The sequence below is a fragment of the Chlorocebus sabaeus genome, chromosome 22 (genome assembly GCF_047675955.1).
Source record: "Chlorocebus sabaeus isolate Y175 chromosome 22, mChlSab1.0.hap1, whole genome shotgun sequence".
Taxonomy (NCBI): Eukaryota; Metazoa; Chordata; class Mammalia; order Primates; family Cercopithecidae; genus Chlorocebus; species Chlorocebus sabaeus.
This window is the reverse complement of record NC_132925.1, coordinates 24,632,387-24,646,452: the sequence shown is the minus strand read 5'-3', so window position 1 is coordinate 24,646,452 and position 14,066 is coordinate 24,632,387.

The window sequence follows — 14,066 nt, the reverse complement described above, 5'->3', positions numbered from 1 at the left end:
TGATTGATATTCCAATTTTATGGTGCGTCCTACTCTGTGCTCTGGCTTTGTCCTTGGGTGCCACCTTCCAGATCATCTCTGTAGCTACATTGACTTATTCCAGTCCTTTTCTTAACCCAAACTCATGAGCTCTTTTCCTAGGTTTGGGCCCATAGGCTCTCTTATGTAAAAGTTTATCTTAGATTCTCACTGACTCATATTTATTTTTTATATTCCTCATCAAGCTCTTTTCCATATACTATAGATTTTTTCTTTCATATAAAATCTCATTTCTGCTACTATAAATCCAAACTTTAATTTCTTATTCAAAAGCATTTTTTTTTTCTGATTCAGTAAATTTCATCTTTCTCTGGATCAGATTATTAATTTCGTCTTCCTCAAATACCACTTTCATGTTACTTATTTGATTAAAACAATGAAATTTATCTATGCTCATTCTTCTTGCTGGTTGCCTTTGCCTTTTCTCCTTCCTAATGTATGTATTCCCCATTTATATAGTGATTTTTTTTTCTTCAATAGAATGATTTCTAACTGTTCTTTCCCTGTGTGCTATATTGATTGTCCTTCTTTGCAAATAAACTTCATATATTTCAGTTTCCCCAGAGTCAAATAGTGTAAACACATGATTAGACAACAACACGTAAAGATTGATTAGTTTTTTAAATCAGCATGCTAAATTAGTTGAGCTGCCATGTGGACAATCAAAATGTAATTTCTAATTTTAAAATCAAAAGTTGAAATTGGGGATTTGACTTTAGAGGACACATTTAGAGAAATCACAGAATTTTCAAGGCTTTTGTAAGTTCTAGATTTGATTAGCTTTGAAACTCACTCAATTGTTCCATAAAGCTGATGTTTATAGTTTATTTGAATAAACATGGAAATGGATTCTCCTAGTCTTAAAACATGAGAAGGTTACATTTGTCTTACCTGAGTTCCTTTGTCAGGAAACCAATCATCAGGCTTCCTAGATAGTATCAGGGAGCTAAAACTGACCGGATCACTGTATCTGGACAATGAGTTGTCAAATCCCTCACCCATCATGATTGCCTAACTGACCACCTGCTTCCGGTTGACCAACTCCTCTTGTTTACTCCTCCTTAATTCCCGTTTTCCCATACATGGTGACATTTCTTCCTCGCTATATAAACCTTTAATTTTAGTCAGTCAGAGAGATGGATTTGAGACTGATCTCCCATCTACTCTCCTTGGCCATAGCACCCAATTAAAGCCTTCTTCCTTAGCAGTACTCACTTCCTCAGTTATCTGCTTTCTGTATGGTGAACAACAGGACCTAGATGGAACCCCTGGGGTTTCAGTAACAGCTTCACTATGAGTAAATTATTTTATTTTTGTATTAATCATGCAGCAGTGGAGTGGGAGGATATGTATAACAGGTCTAGTTTTTATCCCTTCTTCATTTCACCTCAGAGAATCAGATTCAGGATTGTCAAAGTGACAATCAGCTACTCTTTTCCCAGAGACAGGATTAAAAGACATCCAGAAAGCTTCTTTTCCCTATTCTAGATGAAAAGAAAAATGTGGCTTTGGCCTACATTCAGATATTATTTCACTTTCAATAAGAGCAGTATAAATATTCTGAGCTTTGAGGCTTTCTCTTTTTCTTTTGAGGTCAAAGGGAGAAAAAAACATGTTTCTTTATTGGGAAGTAATCTAAATTTAATGGATATAAATATTATATTGATTTGAATGCCTGTGTTATATTTGCTGCTAACTGAATTGTTAACTCATGAAAAGACAATTACAAAAAAATAAAAAACCAAAAACCTAAAGCTACTGATGAGATCATGTTTGGGCTGGGCAGTAACCTTAATTTAAAAGAAAAAAACATGTCATCTGTGGAAAAGTGACTGTTTCTAACACTAGCAAATATTCACATATTTTTATTGACAGATATTTGGATGTTTTCCTACTTTGGCTGCAATTTCAGCATGCATAATGGATGCATTGTATATAAAATAGATTTTGAAGCGAAGTGTGAGGAATAAATGATTATTGAATGCCTAAGGGTGAAGAGACAGCAAATGGTATATTCCTAAAACATGAAGGAAGAATGCCTATGTAATGGAAAAAGCACTGGAGTGTGAGTTTGCATATATGCATTAAAGAGGCAATGTAACACTGTACAGTGAACTTCAGTTTTGAAGGCACAGATACCTGGCATTGAAAGCTGGACACACATGAGCTAAGTGAAGTTAGAAAAGTCAATTAAAAACTGGATCTCACTTTGTTCATCTGGAAAATGGTAACACTATTATCCAACCCACAGGGTAGATGTAACTTTAAAATGGGTGCTGGGCTGGGTGCGGTGACTCATGCCTGTAATCTCAGCACTTTGGGAGGCCAAGGCAGGCAGATCACCTGAGGTCAGGAGTTCAAGACCAGCCTGACCAAGATGGTGAAATATATCTCTACTAGAATTACAAAAATTAGCTTGGCATGCTGGCGTGCACACCTGTAATCCCAGCTACTTGGGAGGAGGAGGCAGGAGAATCGCTTGAACCCAGGAGGTGGAGGTTGCAGTGAGCCGAGATCGCGCCATTGCACTCCAGCCTGGGCGACAAAGCTAGATTCTGTCTCAAAAAACAAACAAACAAACAAACAAAAATGGGTGCTTATTATTGTTGTTATTGCACTTTTTTTTTTTTCTCAGTCGATTACACAGGTTTTAATGTGTAAAGATACTAAATAGAGTCATACAAAGTTAAGCAAGTCCTTGTTCATTCTAGAAGTAATCAGAAGTAAATAGAAAGTAAGGGACAAAACACCAAGCAGAGACTGAGATAGGCTGCACAAAATAAGTTTACATTTAGGAAACTGAACTAAGTAAAATATTAGAGTTGGAGTTAGAGATAAACTGGAATACAGAGGAATGGATGCTAGGCAACATTTGTACCAAGAAAGAAAATGAATTATAAAACTAATGTGTGAATAATGGAAAGTAGACTGCATGCAGTCAAAAGTCATAAATAGCAAAGAATAATTCTTCTCTAATCCCACTACTTGTTGGATTTAATGGCGCAAATTAGATTTTTTATGGGGCACTACATTTGAAGTTGCTATATGTGTTTCCTCTTGAGGTCAGTATTACTCTATTAGGTATGGTCAGCCCCCCATAGACTCTTCACTTGTTTTAATTTGTTCATTGATTCTACACCTATTTTTTGAGTAACTACTTCTGTTCAGCATTGTAGTCTTAAGCAGATAATAATCCCTGTCCTTATAGTGGGTGTCAGGCAATAAACCTAATAGATATTTAAATAATACATGTCTGTTGGAAGCTGATCAGATGTTAAGAGACGAATGAACTAAACGTGTACCAAAATGATTGCCTCTGTAAATCAGGTAAGGTTGTCCTCATTGAGAACGTAAGTAAAGTTTTAAAATAAATGAAGGAGTGAGTCATGCAGATATGCACAGGAAGATTCCAGGAAAAGAGATCAAGAGAATAGGTAGAATGAGATAAAGTCAGAAAAATATGAGGGGGCTGAATAATGTAGGACTTTATAGTCTATTGTAAGGATTTTGTCATTCATTTTGAGTGAGAAAAGAAAACATTGAAGAACCTGAGCAGATGAGAGCATAATATGATAAATGTTTTTAAAAGATTACTTTTGCTGCTATGTTGAGAACAGATTCCAGATGGGGGAAGGATAGAAGCAGGAAGACCACTTAAGAGGCACTGCAATAATCTAGAGAAGAGATGATATGGTTTGACCCAAAGTGATAGCAGTGAGGTGCTGACAAGGGATCAGAATACGAATCCATATTGCATATAAAACCCACAGGATTTCTTGACAGACTGGATGCGGTGTGTGAGAGAATGAGATGAATCAATGGTGAGTCTTTGACTTTTCAGCCTGAGCAGCTAGAAGGACAGAATTGATTTTAAGAGAGATGTGAAAAGCCACAGGTAAAACGGGCTTGGAAATTAAGATCAGCAGTTCAATCTGAAAATTAAATTTGAGATAAAATTTGAGATGTATTTTAATATCCAATGGAGATATTGCATTGGAAGTTGAATATACAAGTCAGGATTTGAGACTAGTGGTCTAGGATGGAGATAAAACTTTGAGCATCATAAGCTTTAAATAACGTGAACAGAATAGTGTGTGTCGATAGAGAAGTAATGCTAACACTGAGCTATGAGCACTTCAATGCTAAGAGATTGGGGAGCAAAGTAAGAACCAAGAAACAAGACAGGAAGAGATATTAGTGAGAGGTAAAGGTAAACGGAAAACAAAACTGATAAGCTGTTTTGGAATCCAAGTGAAAAATGAGTTTATAAGAGTGGAGAGTGATTAACTGTGTCAAATATTATTGATAGGATATGTAAGAAGAGAACTGAGACTAGATTAGTAGATTTAGTAAATTAATGGTCATTGATCTCCACAATAGCAGTTTCAACAGAGGTCACAGTTGGATTGTACTGGGGCTGCACTTTTTAAAGTTGAGTCTTCCTCCTTATCTTTCAAGATTTGGATAAATTTGAATAAATTAAAGGAAAAGCTACAGCGAGTGATATTTATTTATTTTTCTTTTGAAAGCAATTAGTTATGAAGGTATGGCATTTGGTTGTCATTCAGGATCCCTGAACACAGCCTTCAAATGGCTATCTATTACAACCACAGGTCCTTGAAGGAAATATGAAACTCAATACATTAGGAAAAATAAAATGCGTTTATTACTATAAAGATTTTTGTTTTTGTTTTGTTTGCTTATTGAGTGCATCTCCAGTGAAATTGCTTAGTGATCTAGGGATGATCCTTGGAGAAATAAGCAAACAACTTGCCAGTGTTAGATAAAATGTTATGAAAATGTAAGTAAAGGCATCCTCTGATGCTATTTTGCACTTGACTTCATACAGAGTAGAGAAGTAGGTGACACTAAGAAAAGCATACAAAGGAAAATGATGGAAAAATTGAGTTTCTCTCTAAGGCATAGATGCCTGTATAAGTTTGTTTATCCTGGTGCTTATCTTGATTATTATCAATTTTTATTAGTTTTTTATGAGAAGAAGTTTAGAGGGGAAAGCTTCTTTTAGAATAAAGGAGACTTAAGACCCCATCGAGTTGCATCAATCTACTAAGGAGTTAGAACTTCTTAAATGTTAACCAAAAAGTCAAGAATTTTGAAGAAGCTGGATCCCAAGAAAAAATATCAGAGTACATCTCAATGGAAGCATAAGGTTTTAACTGAATTGCACTTATGCTTCAGTGCATACCAACAGAATTCAATAAATGTCCCTTGCTTATGACCATCCGTATTAATCTTACTACTTCTTGGGACCTGTAATGGGAATTTAAGATGATTACAGGAAAGTCTAGATGTGACTAACTTTCCTCAGTATTCAACAAACATATGTTAATTGAGAAATACATATGAACGGTGATTATCTGTAGTTCAGAGGAAGTTTCATTCTTTTCTTATTTACCATCCTGTCACTTTTCATCATTTTAATGGTCTCCCCAAAACTGTTTTTTTTCCCAGGGGCCAGCCAGTTTTGAATTTCTATATTTTGGTCCTTCTGAAATTCTAACAGATTTATAACCATCTTCTCTTCTTCCACATCCCTGAATGCTAAGGTTTCTTTATAATTCTCTAATTGTATAAGGCCACTAATATATTTAGAATTTGTATTTTCTCTTCAAGACCAACAAAGGAGTGGATGGCTTAAGTTTGTGTTTTTTACTGTTTTCAGGGGTTTTCCCCCCACTTGTACAAAAGAGTGGACACACTTATTAGCTGGTTAGCTACAAGATTAACTGCAGTCATAATAGGCTTTATGCTAAATGTTTGTCACTAAAAAAAACTGGGCACAGGCAATGTTTTGGTAAATTCAACAACATTTTCTGTTATCATATATTATCAAAGTTTTGGCCTCATTAGAATGATGATGCTATGTGGCAATCATTTGCTGATAAAGTACGAAAAGTGGCATTCAATTTACTAAATCGTGGAAACTTAGTGTTGTAAGAAAATTTAGATGTTATCAGATTCAGTGACACTCATTTCACCATTAAAAAATATAAGGGTCATGGGTACAAATGACTTGTGGAATCTTACTTAGCCAGACCTGACATCTCCCAATAGCTGGTTTAATATTCTTTCCCATGGTTTAGGTATTCTGTTTCTTGCCAAGACATGTAGAAAGAGAAATACTTTACCTTTCTAGAGGAATACTTCATATTTTAAAACATTTACTTCATTTAGTTATAATTACTTTTCTTCTATAACATATACTTTTCATGGACATATTTTTAGGCATTGTTAATTAAGAGATGACCCTATTTTGGAAAGGTAGTTCTGGGCACTTGCAAGACAATAAGGATACACTGTTTCTTTCAGCCAGTGTGTAAGATGGAAGTTAGGTTGACCTAGCAAAACTTCTCTAATTTCAGCAAATAAAGGCTTTCTTTTTCTCCTCTCTGCCTGCTTGAATTACAAACGACTTCTTGAAGCATCTGTTTTCACTAAATTTGACAGCTAGGAAGGAAGGTTCACAATTTCAGCAGCTGTTATTTGTTTTTTTCCTTTACTGAGATGAGCAGCAAGACCACAGTATCTAGAGATTTGTTTGATTACTCAGCAGGACAGTAGGAGCTAAAGCAGAAACATGATAGAAACCATGAGAAGACGAGCAAGGCATGACATGAGCAAACATCAAAAAGGCATGGTTTGATAAGCACAATCCAAAAATAAAGTTCACTCTAATGACATAGTGACCAGAGGGAAGGTTACTGATGCAAAATAGCTGAATTGAAGGACTGATTCAAGGGCATTTATTAATGTGTGTAGTATACAAGCTGAGTCATATACATAATTTCTTCCAAAGCAGATTTTCATATTATTGAACATAAGGTTGGCAAACATTACTGTGTAACTCATACTGCCCTCTCTTTTGAAAAGTATTAATACGTTTCAAAGTAGGAGAGTGTTTCAAACGGCTTCAAGGGAGAATATTTGCTGCCTTGCTCAACAATTGATTAAGGAGACAAGTTTGAAGCCAGGGTTTCAAACACACATTGCCAGAGTATGAATAACCAGTACAGAGGCAGCAAGGAAGGATGTAGAATAAAGCTGAGCAGAAGACTCGGGAAAGATGCATAAAAAAGCAGAATGTCAAACTCAGCATCAGAACAATGAAAGCAAATAAATATACTGGAAAAAATAGAGCCCTAAGCCAACAGATTTTACCAGAAGACAACATATGTATAACACACTGTAAAGTGCTAGGAACTAATGGCTATTTCTTAGGAGTAAAGAGCTCGGGGTATGCTATTGCAAAATTTGCTTCTGTACAGCAATTCACATCATGAGACAGGAATAAGCACTATATTTCTGTGCAGAGTAAAAATTTGAAGAGTGTAACACAGACAAGGAAAGGAGGTTCAATAATGAAAGAGGAAAAATTATAAGAAAAATATTCTCTCCTGAACCTGCAACAGGAGATATGTTTTATGAACAATATTATTTAAAAGTATAGTCAATATTAAGAACCCTACTTCCAACCTACTCCTTCCAAATAACTGACAGTTATTTGCCAATAATAGAAATAGAAAAGGCTGAACAAGGGTTTACAAAAATGGGAATTCTTCATCTAGCTGCTATAAGAGAATACTATAGGCTGGATGGAATATAAACAACAGAAATTTATGTCTTACAGTTTTGGAGTCTGGGAAGTCCAAGATCAAGCCATTAGCAGATTCAGCATCTGGTGAGGGCCTGCTTCCTAGTTGCTTTTATTTTTGCATGTCCTAATGATAGGTGACAAAGTACTAGCAGCCCTCACTCTCAGCGCCTCCTCGGCCTCAGCGTCCACTCTGGCGGCGCTTGAGGGGCCCTTCAGCCTGCTGCCACACCGTGGGAGCCTCTCTCTGGGTTGGCTGAGGCCAGAGCCCCCTCCCTCTGCTTGCCGGGAGTTGTGGAGGGAGAGGCGCAGTGCGGGAACCGGGGCTGCGCGCTGCGCTTCTGGGCCAGTGTGAGTTCCAGCGGCTGCGGGCTCCACGGCCCCCCACACACAGAGCGGCTGGCCCAGGGCATTGAGGAGCTTAGCACCTGGGCCAGCAGCTGTGGCGGTTGTGCGGGTGCCCCAGCATTGCCGGCCTGCAGGCACTGCACTCAAATTCTCATAGGGTTTGGCTGCCTCCGGTGGGGCAGGGCTTGGGACCTGCAGCCCGCGGTGTCTGAGCTCCTCCCACTGCGGTGGGCTCCCGCGGGGTCTGAGCCTCCCGGACGGGTGCCACCCCCTGCTCAGTGGTGCCTGGTCCCATGGACAGCCCAAGGGCTGAAGAGTGCAGGCTTCACTCGGGCCTGGCTGGCAGCTAGGCCTGCAGCCCTGGTGCAGGATCCACTGGGTGAAACCAGCTGGGCTCCTGAACTGGATGGGGACTTCGAAAACTTTTATATCTAGCCAGAGGATCGTACGTGCACCAATCGGCACTCTGTGTCTAGCTCAGGGTTTGTGAATACAACAATTGGTACTCTGTATCTAGCTAACCTACTGGAGACTTGGAGGACTGGCACTCTGTAACTCTGTCTAGCTCAAGGATTGTAAATGCACCAGTCAGCACTCTGTGTCTAGCTCAAGGGTTGTAAATGCACCAATCAACACTCTGTGTCTAGCTCAAGGTTTGTAAATACACCAATCAGTACTCTGTGTCTAACTCAAGGTTTGTAAAGGCACCAATTGGTACTCTGTATCTAGCTAACTCTGTATCTAGCTAACTAGCACTCTGTGACTCTGTGTCTAGCTCAAGGATTGTAAAGGTACCAGTCAGCACTCTATCAAATTGGACCAATCAGCTCTCTGTAAAGTGGACCAATCAGCTCTCTGTAAAATGGACCAATCAGCAGGATGTGGGTGGGGCCAGATAAGGGAACAACCTGCTGGGGTCCCTTTCCACGCTGTGGAAGCTTTGTTCTTTTGCACTTTGCAGTAAATCTTGCTGCTGCTGACTCCATGGGTCCACGCTGCCTTTACGAGCTGTAACACTCACAGGGAAGGTCTGCAACTTCACTCCTGACAGCAAGACCACGAACCCACCAGGAGGAAGAAGCTCCAGACACATCTGAAGGTCTGAAGGAACAAACTCCGGATAGCCCATCTTTAAGAACTGTAACACTCACCGCTAGGGTTCGTGTCTTCATTCTTGAAGTCAGTGAGACCAAGAACCCACCAATTCCAGACATACTAACATGGCCAAAGGAGCAAGATAACTCCCTGGGTATCTTCTATAAGGGTACTAATCCCATTTATAATGACTATGCCCTCATGAACTAATCACCTCTCCAAAGTACCATCTCTAAATATTACACTGGTGATTAGGTTTCAACATACAAATTTTATGGTACATAAGTGTTCACTCTATAGCATTCTATCCTGGGCCCCCCAAATTAACTTATTTCTCATATGCAAAAAACATTACAAAATACTCATTTCATTCAAACAGTCCTGGTGGCCAAATTTAACTTTTTCCAGAGTCAACTCAAAAATCGAAAGGTCGGCATCTCATTGAAGTATCATCTAAATCAGATATGAGTGAAACTCAAAGTATGATTTATCCTGAGGCAGATTTTTCCTCCAGCTGTGAACCTGTGAAATCAAACATTGTATGCTTCCAAAATACAATGGGGAAAACAGGCATGGAAGAGCCACTTCCATTCTAAAAGGGAGAAATAGGAAAGAAGGAATGAGTGACAGGCCTTTAAAGTTATTCTTTCATTGTCTTGAACAGTAGTCCTGGGCTTCTATTGTGTTGGCTGATTGGTCTTCTTATCAAAGAGACTTTGGTCACTCTTGGGGTGACCTTTCCACAAAGGCTTTTCTCATTCTTTTCAATATAGATAGCCTGAGAATTTTCCAAATCTTTAATTTCTGGTTCCTTTTTGCTTAACATTTCCATCTTGAATTTGAATTTTACCATAAGCAGTCAAGAAGAGCTGCTTTAGCACTTTACTAAAAGCTGCTTTAGCACTTTACTTAGACATTTCTGAAGACAAATATCTAGTTTCACCACTTGCAAGCTATACCTTCCACAAAATGCTAAAACAGGAGCACAATTCACCCAAGTTATTTACCACTTTAAAAGAAGAATAATCTTTCTTACAGAGTCCAATAATGCATTCTTTATTTCCATCTGAGACCTCATCAGATTGGCATTTACCACCCATATGTCTATGAACATTCTATTGAGAATTACTGGGATGCTCTCTAAGGAGACTGAAACTTTCTCTAGAACTCTCCTTTTTTCTTTCTGAGCCTTACCGGAATCACCCTTAATGGTCTGTTCACAACCACATAGGCTTTTCCTAGCATGCAGCTCAAAACTCTTCCAGTCTCTACTCATTACCCAGTTCCAAAGTCGCTCACACTTTGTTAGGTATTTGTTATAGCAACACCCCAACTCTTGTGTACCAACTTCTGTCTTAGTCCATTTGGGCTGCTAAAAGAATACCATAGACTGGGTGGCTTAAAAATAGAAATTTGTTTCTCACAGTTCTGGAGGCTGAGAAGTTTAAGATCAAGGCAGCAGCATATTCAGTTTCTGGTGAGGGTGTACTCCCTGGTTCATAGACAACTGTCTTTTCGCTTTTTTATCTTTACGTGTGAAGCATGGTCTCACGTTGCTAAAGGGGCAAAGAAGCCCTCTGGTAGCTCTTTTATAAGGATACTAATTCCATTCATTTTACTTTCCAAAGTTTCCACATACAACTATCACATTGGGTGTTAGGCCTCAATATATGAATTTGAGGGGGACATAAATGTTCAGTCTATAAGAGTATCTATTTCTGACATACTAACATTGTGAAGATATCAAGACAAAGCATATTCTGCATGATCGTTAAAGTGAGAATTGAATTTTAGAGAACAGGAGTTTTTCAATTATCTTTCTATTAAAACTTAGAAACAAAGTACTTTTTTTTAACATGAGATATCTTTATTTTTATCTTCAATGTGGGGCACAATGACCCTAAATTATTTATACTTTGGAGAACAAAAGATTGCTTAATGCCATGCATATAACTTTGTAGAAGTTTGCTAGTGTGTTTTAATTGAGAAGCCTTGAACACAGAAGAATTTCTAAGACAAAGAACAGTTTTAAAACTTGGTTTTTGCTACCAAGATAGCGCTGTGCATATTTGGAGGGGAAAAGATGTGTGGGCCATGTGTTATCATTCTTTTGACATTTGCTTGACATAGTTCAACTTATTGACAAATTAGATTAATAAACCAAGAGAAATGTTTTCCTTTTGTCTCAAATTTTGATTGTTTTAATTAAAAATATATTACTATTCAAATGTCATCTTGATTTTACAGGATAGCAAATAAAAATAGAATTGACTTTTTAAATTGGTGAAAACGTCACAGAGCTGTGGTGTTTACAAAATAAATGCATGGATAGAAAACCTGATAGCATTGATATTGAAGAGACAGGTATGTTTCAATTAAGATAGACATGGTTCAGGACAGAATAATGGATGTGGTTTCATTAAAAGATATGGCAAAAGAAATGTTGGAATAGTTGGTAAGTATAAAAATCTTGAAGTTAAGTTTTCGAGGAGATGTGTTCCATGCAGTTGCAGATATAAAATAATTTTTTTTATAAATTGTGGAAAATATTCAAATGATGGAGCATCTGGCAGGAAAGAGAAATTCAATGGGCTTATAATCATTTCAAAATAACTATAAGAAGTGCTATTTACAAATTTGTAATTTGGGTTTAGAGGAACTAATGAGGCCACATTGCCATTACATTTTTAAAAAATTGTCGTCTTGCATTTTAGACCAATAAATATAGATTTTTGTCTTTGAGAAAAAAAATATTGGTATGAGGGTATAATATGAATAAGAGTGGTCAAGCCCATTTTAAGGGTTCTACTTAAAATTTTAAAAAGCAATGTTCCTAGGCCATGGAGAGGACTTAATCAGTTTTTTCTTTTAAAATATCTGTCTCAGTTGAAGATATGGTCCTTATATGAGTTAATAGCACACTTGTAGTAATCCTCGGTTTTGCTGCAATCTCAACATGTGATCATTTCGATTTTGCTTCCTAAAATTTTTTAACTCTTTTTTGTTTCTAATCTCATTATTCTAGTTCAGTTCTGTTCTTTGCCCTAAATCTATTGAATAGCTTTGCAATGAATCTCTTTGGCATCAATTTTGAATCTTTTTGAATCTCTTATTGAGTCTTTTTGCCTCCAATTTTACTATTAAAAAGTTTTCTTAGTTAAATGCGTGTGTGTGTGTATGTGTATATATATATATATATAGAGAGAGAGAGAGAGAGAGAGAGAGAATACAATAACAATTTGAAAGGTTATTTCAGATGATGAGATTATAGGTGATTTGGGGTGATTTGTGTTTGTGTTACACTGTGTTTCTATTTTTATTCCTAAATGATCTTGAATTTGTTTTGTTAAATTCTAAAATTACATTTTTTTTCTAACCTAGTCATCTGTATGATCTATCTAGAACTGAAAAATTGTAATGACTTTCGAGTCACATAATTTCGAAATTCACTGTTTAAACTTTTAGGATTGCATTAGTCATATTAGGTTACTTTATGCCAAATTAACAAATAATCTTTAAAGATTAGTGCCTTCACACAAAAAAATGTTTATTTCTTGCTTATCAAAGGACTATTTTCCTAGGGATGAGGCTCCATTCACTATTGTATCTAAAGTGATGGCACATAGTACATTCTCAATAAGTCTTCATTGACTAAATAAAATATACACAAGCATGTACACACGCCCCCCCTCCTTCCCATTGCTCTCTTCTCAGTTTCAGTTGTGTCATTAATTGGCTCAGCATTTCAGGATATTTTGATCTCATTGCCATATAAACATACTGCTCTGTTTCCTGTAAACTTGGAAAATCATGAAGAATCATGTGCTACCTCTCTAAGTCTTCTACCTAGAAATAATGTATATAAGTTCTGCTTACTTTTCATTGCTCAAAGTTAGTTATGGGGTGTCTTAACTTGGGCTGCTATAGCAAAATATCATAAGCTGGGTGGCTTAAACAACAAACATTATTTCTCACAGCTCTAGAGGTTGGGAAATCGAAGATCTACTCGCTAGTCAATTCAGTGTGTGGTGAGGGCCCACTTTCTAGTTCACACCAGGTTATCTTCTCACTGTATTCTCACATGGCAAAAAGAAGAAGCACACTCCTTAGGCAATTTCATAAGGGCACGAATTCCATTCACAAAGGATCCATTTTTGTTGACCTTATCTAATCCTTATTACCTTCCAAAGACCCCACCTCCTAATACCATCACCTTCAGGGATAGGATTTCAACGTGAGTATTGAGGAGGCATAAACATTCAGTTCCTAATACAGGGCAGAACTCAAACAGCATGTTTCTGGCAGGAGAAGAGAATCAGAAACCTTGTGAAACGTAAGTCATTTTTACCACAATTAGCACTTGTAAATTACATAAGAATAAAATCTAATGAGCATCAACAGTTAAGTTTATTGGCTCAATGAGAAAGATCATTTAAAAATTAATATAATTGGGTGAGTCATGGACGTTGCAATATACAACCAGTCAATAATTGCATAAATGTTAGAGGTGGTTCATTCATCAGAAGAGGGTCAATTCTATATTGAAAAACTATAAACATTTATATTTATTTATAATTATAAATTATAAAAACCAATCATCCTGTAAATCCTATACAAATAGAGGAGAGAGTAAGAGGAATGAAACTTTCTGAGGTTATCTCAAATTCATATATAATGTAAATGATGACACTTATTTTTCTCTTTGCATTTACACACATGCATTCTCTTAGAAAACATCAATTGTCACTGATCCTGGAAAAGCCTGAAGAAGTTAATGAAAAGTTTATGAGACTACATTGGGTTTTCTTTCAGTTTATAATAGTGGTTCCCTACAGTAGAAATGGACAGATCTCTTCAAGCTTTTGACTCTGGGAAAAAATTTGATAAATTTATATAAGCCTTGATTTACCGGTAACTATATGACCAATCTTTCCAAAACCACAGTGGAAGTTTAAAGCTTGTAGAATATTAG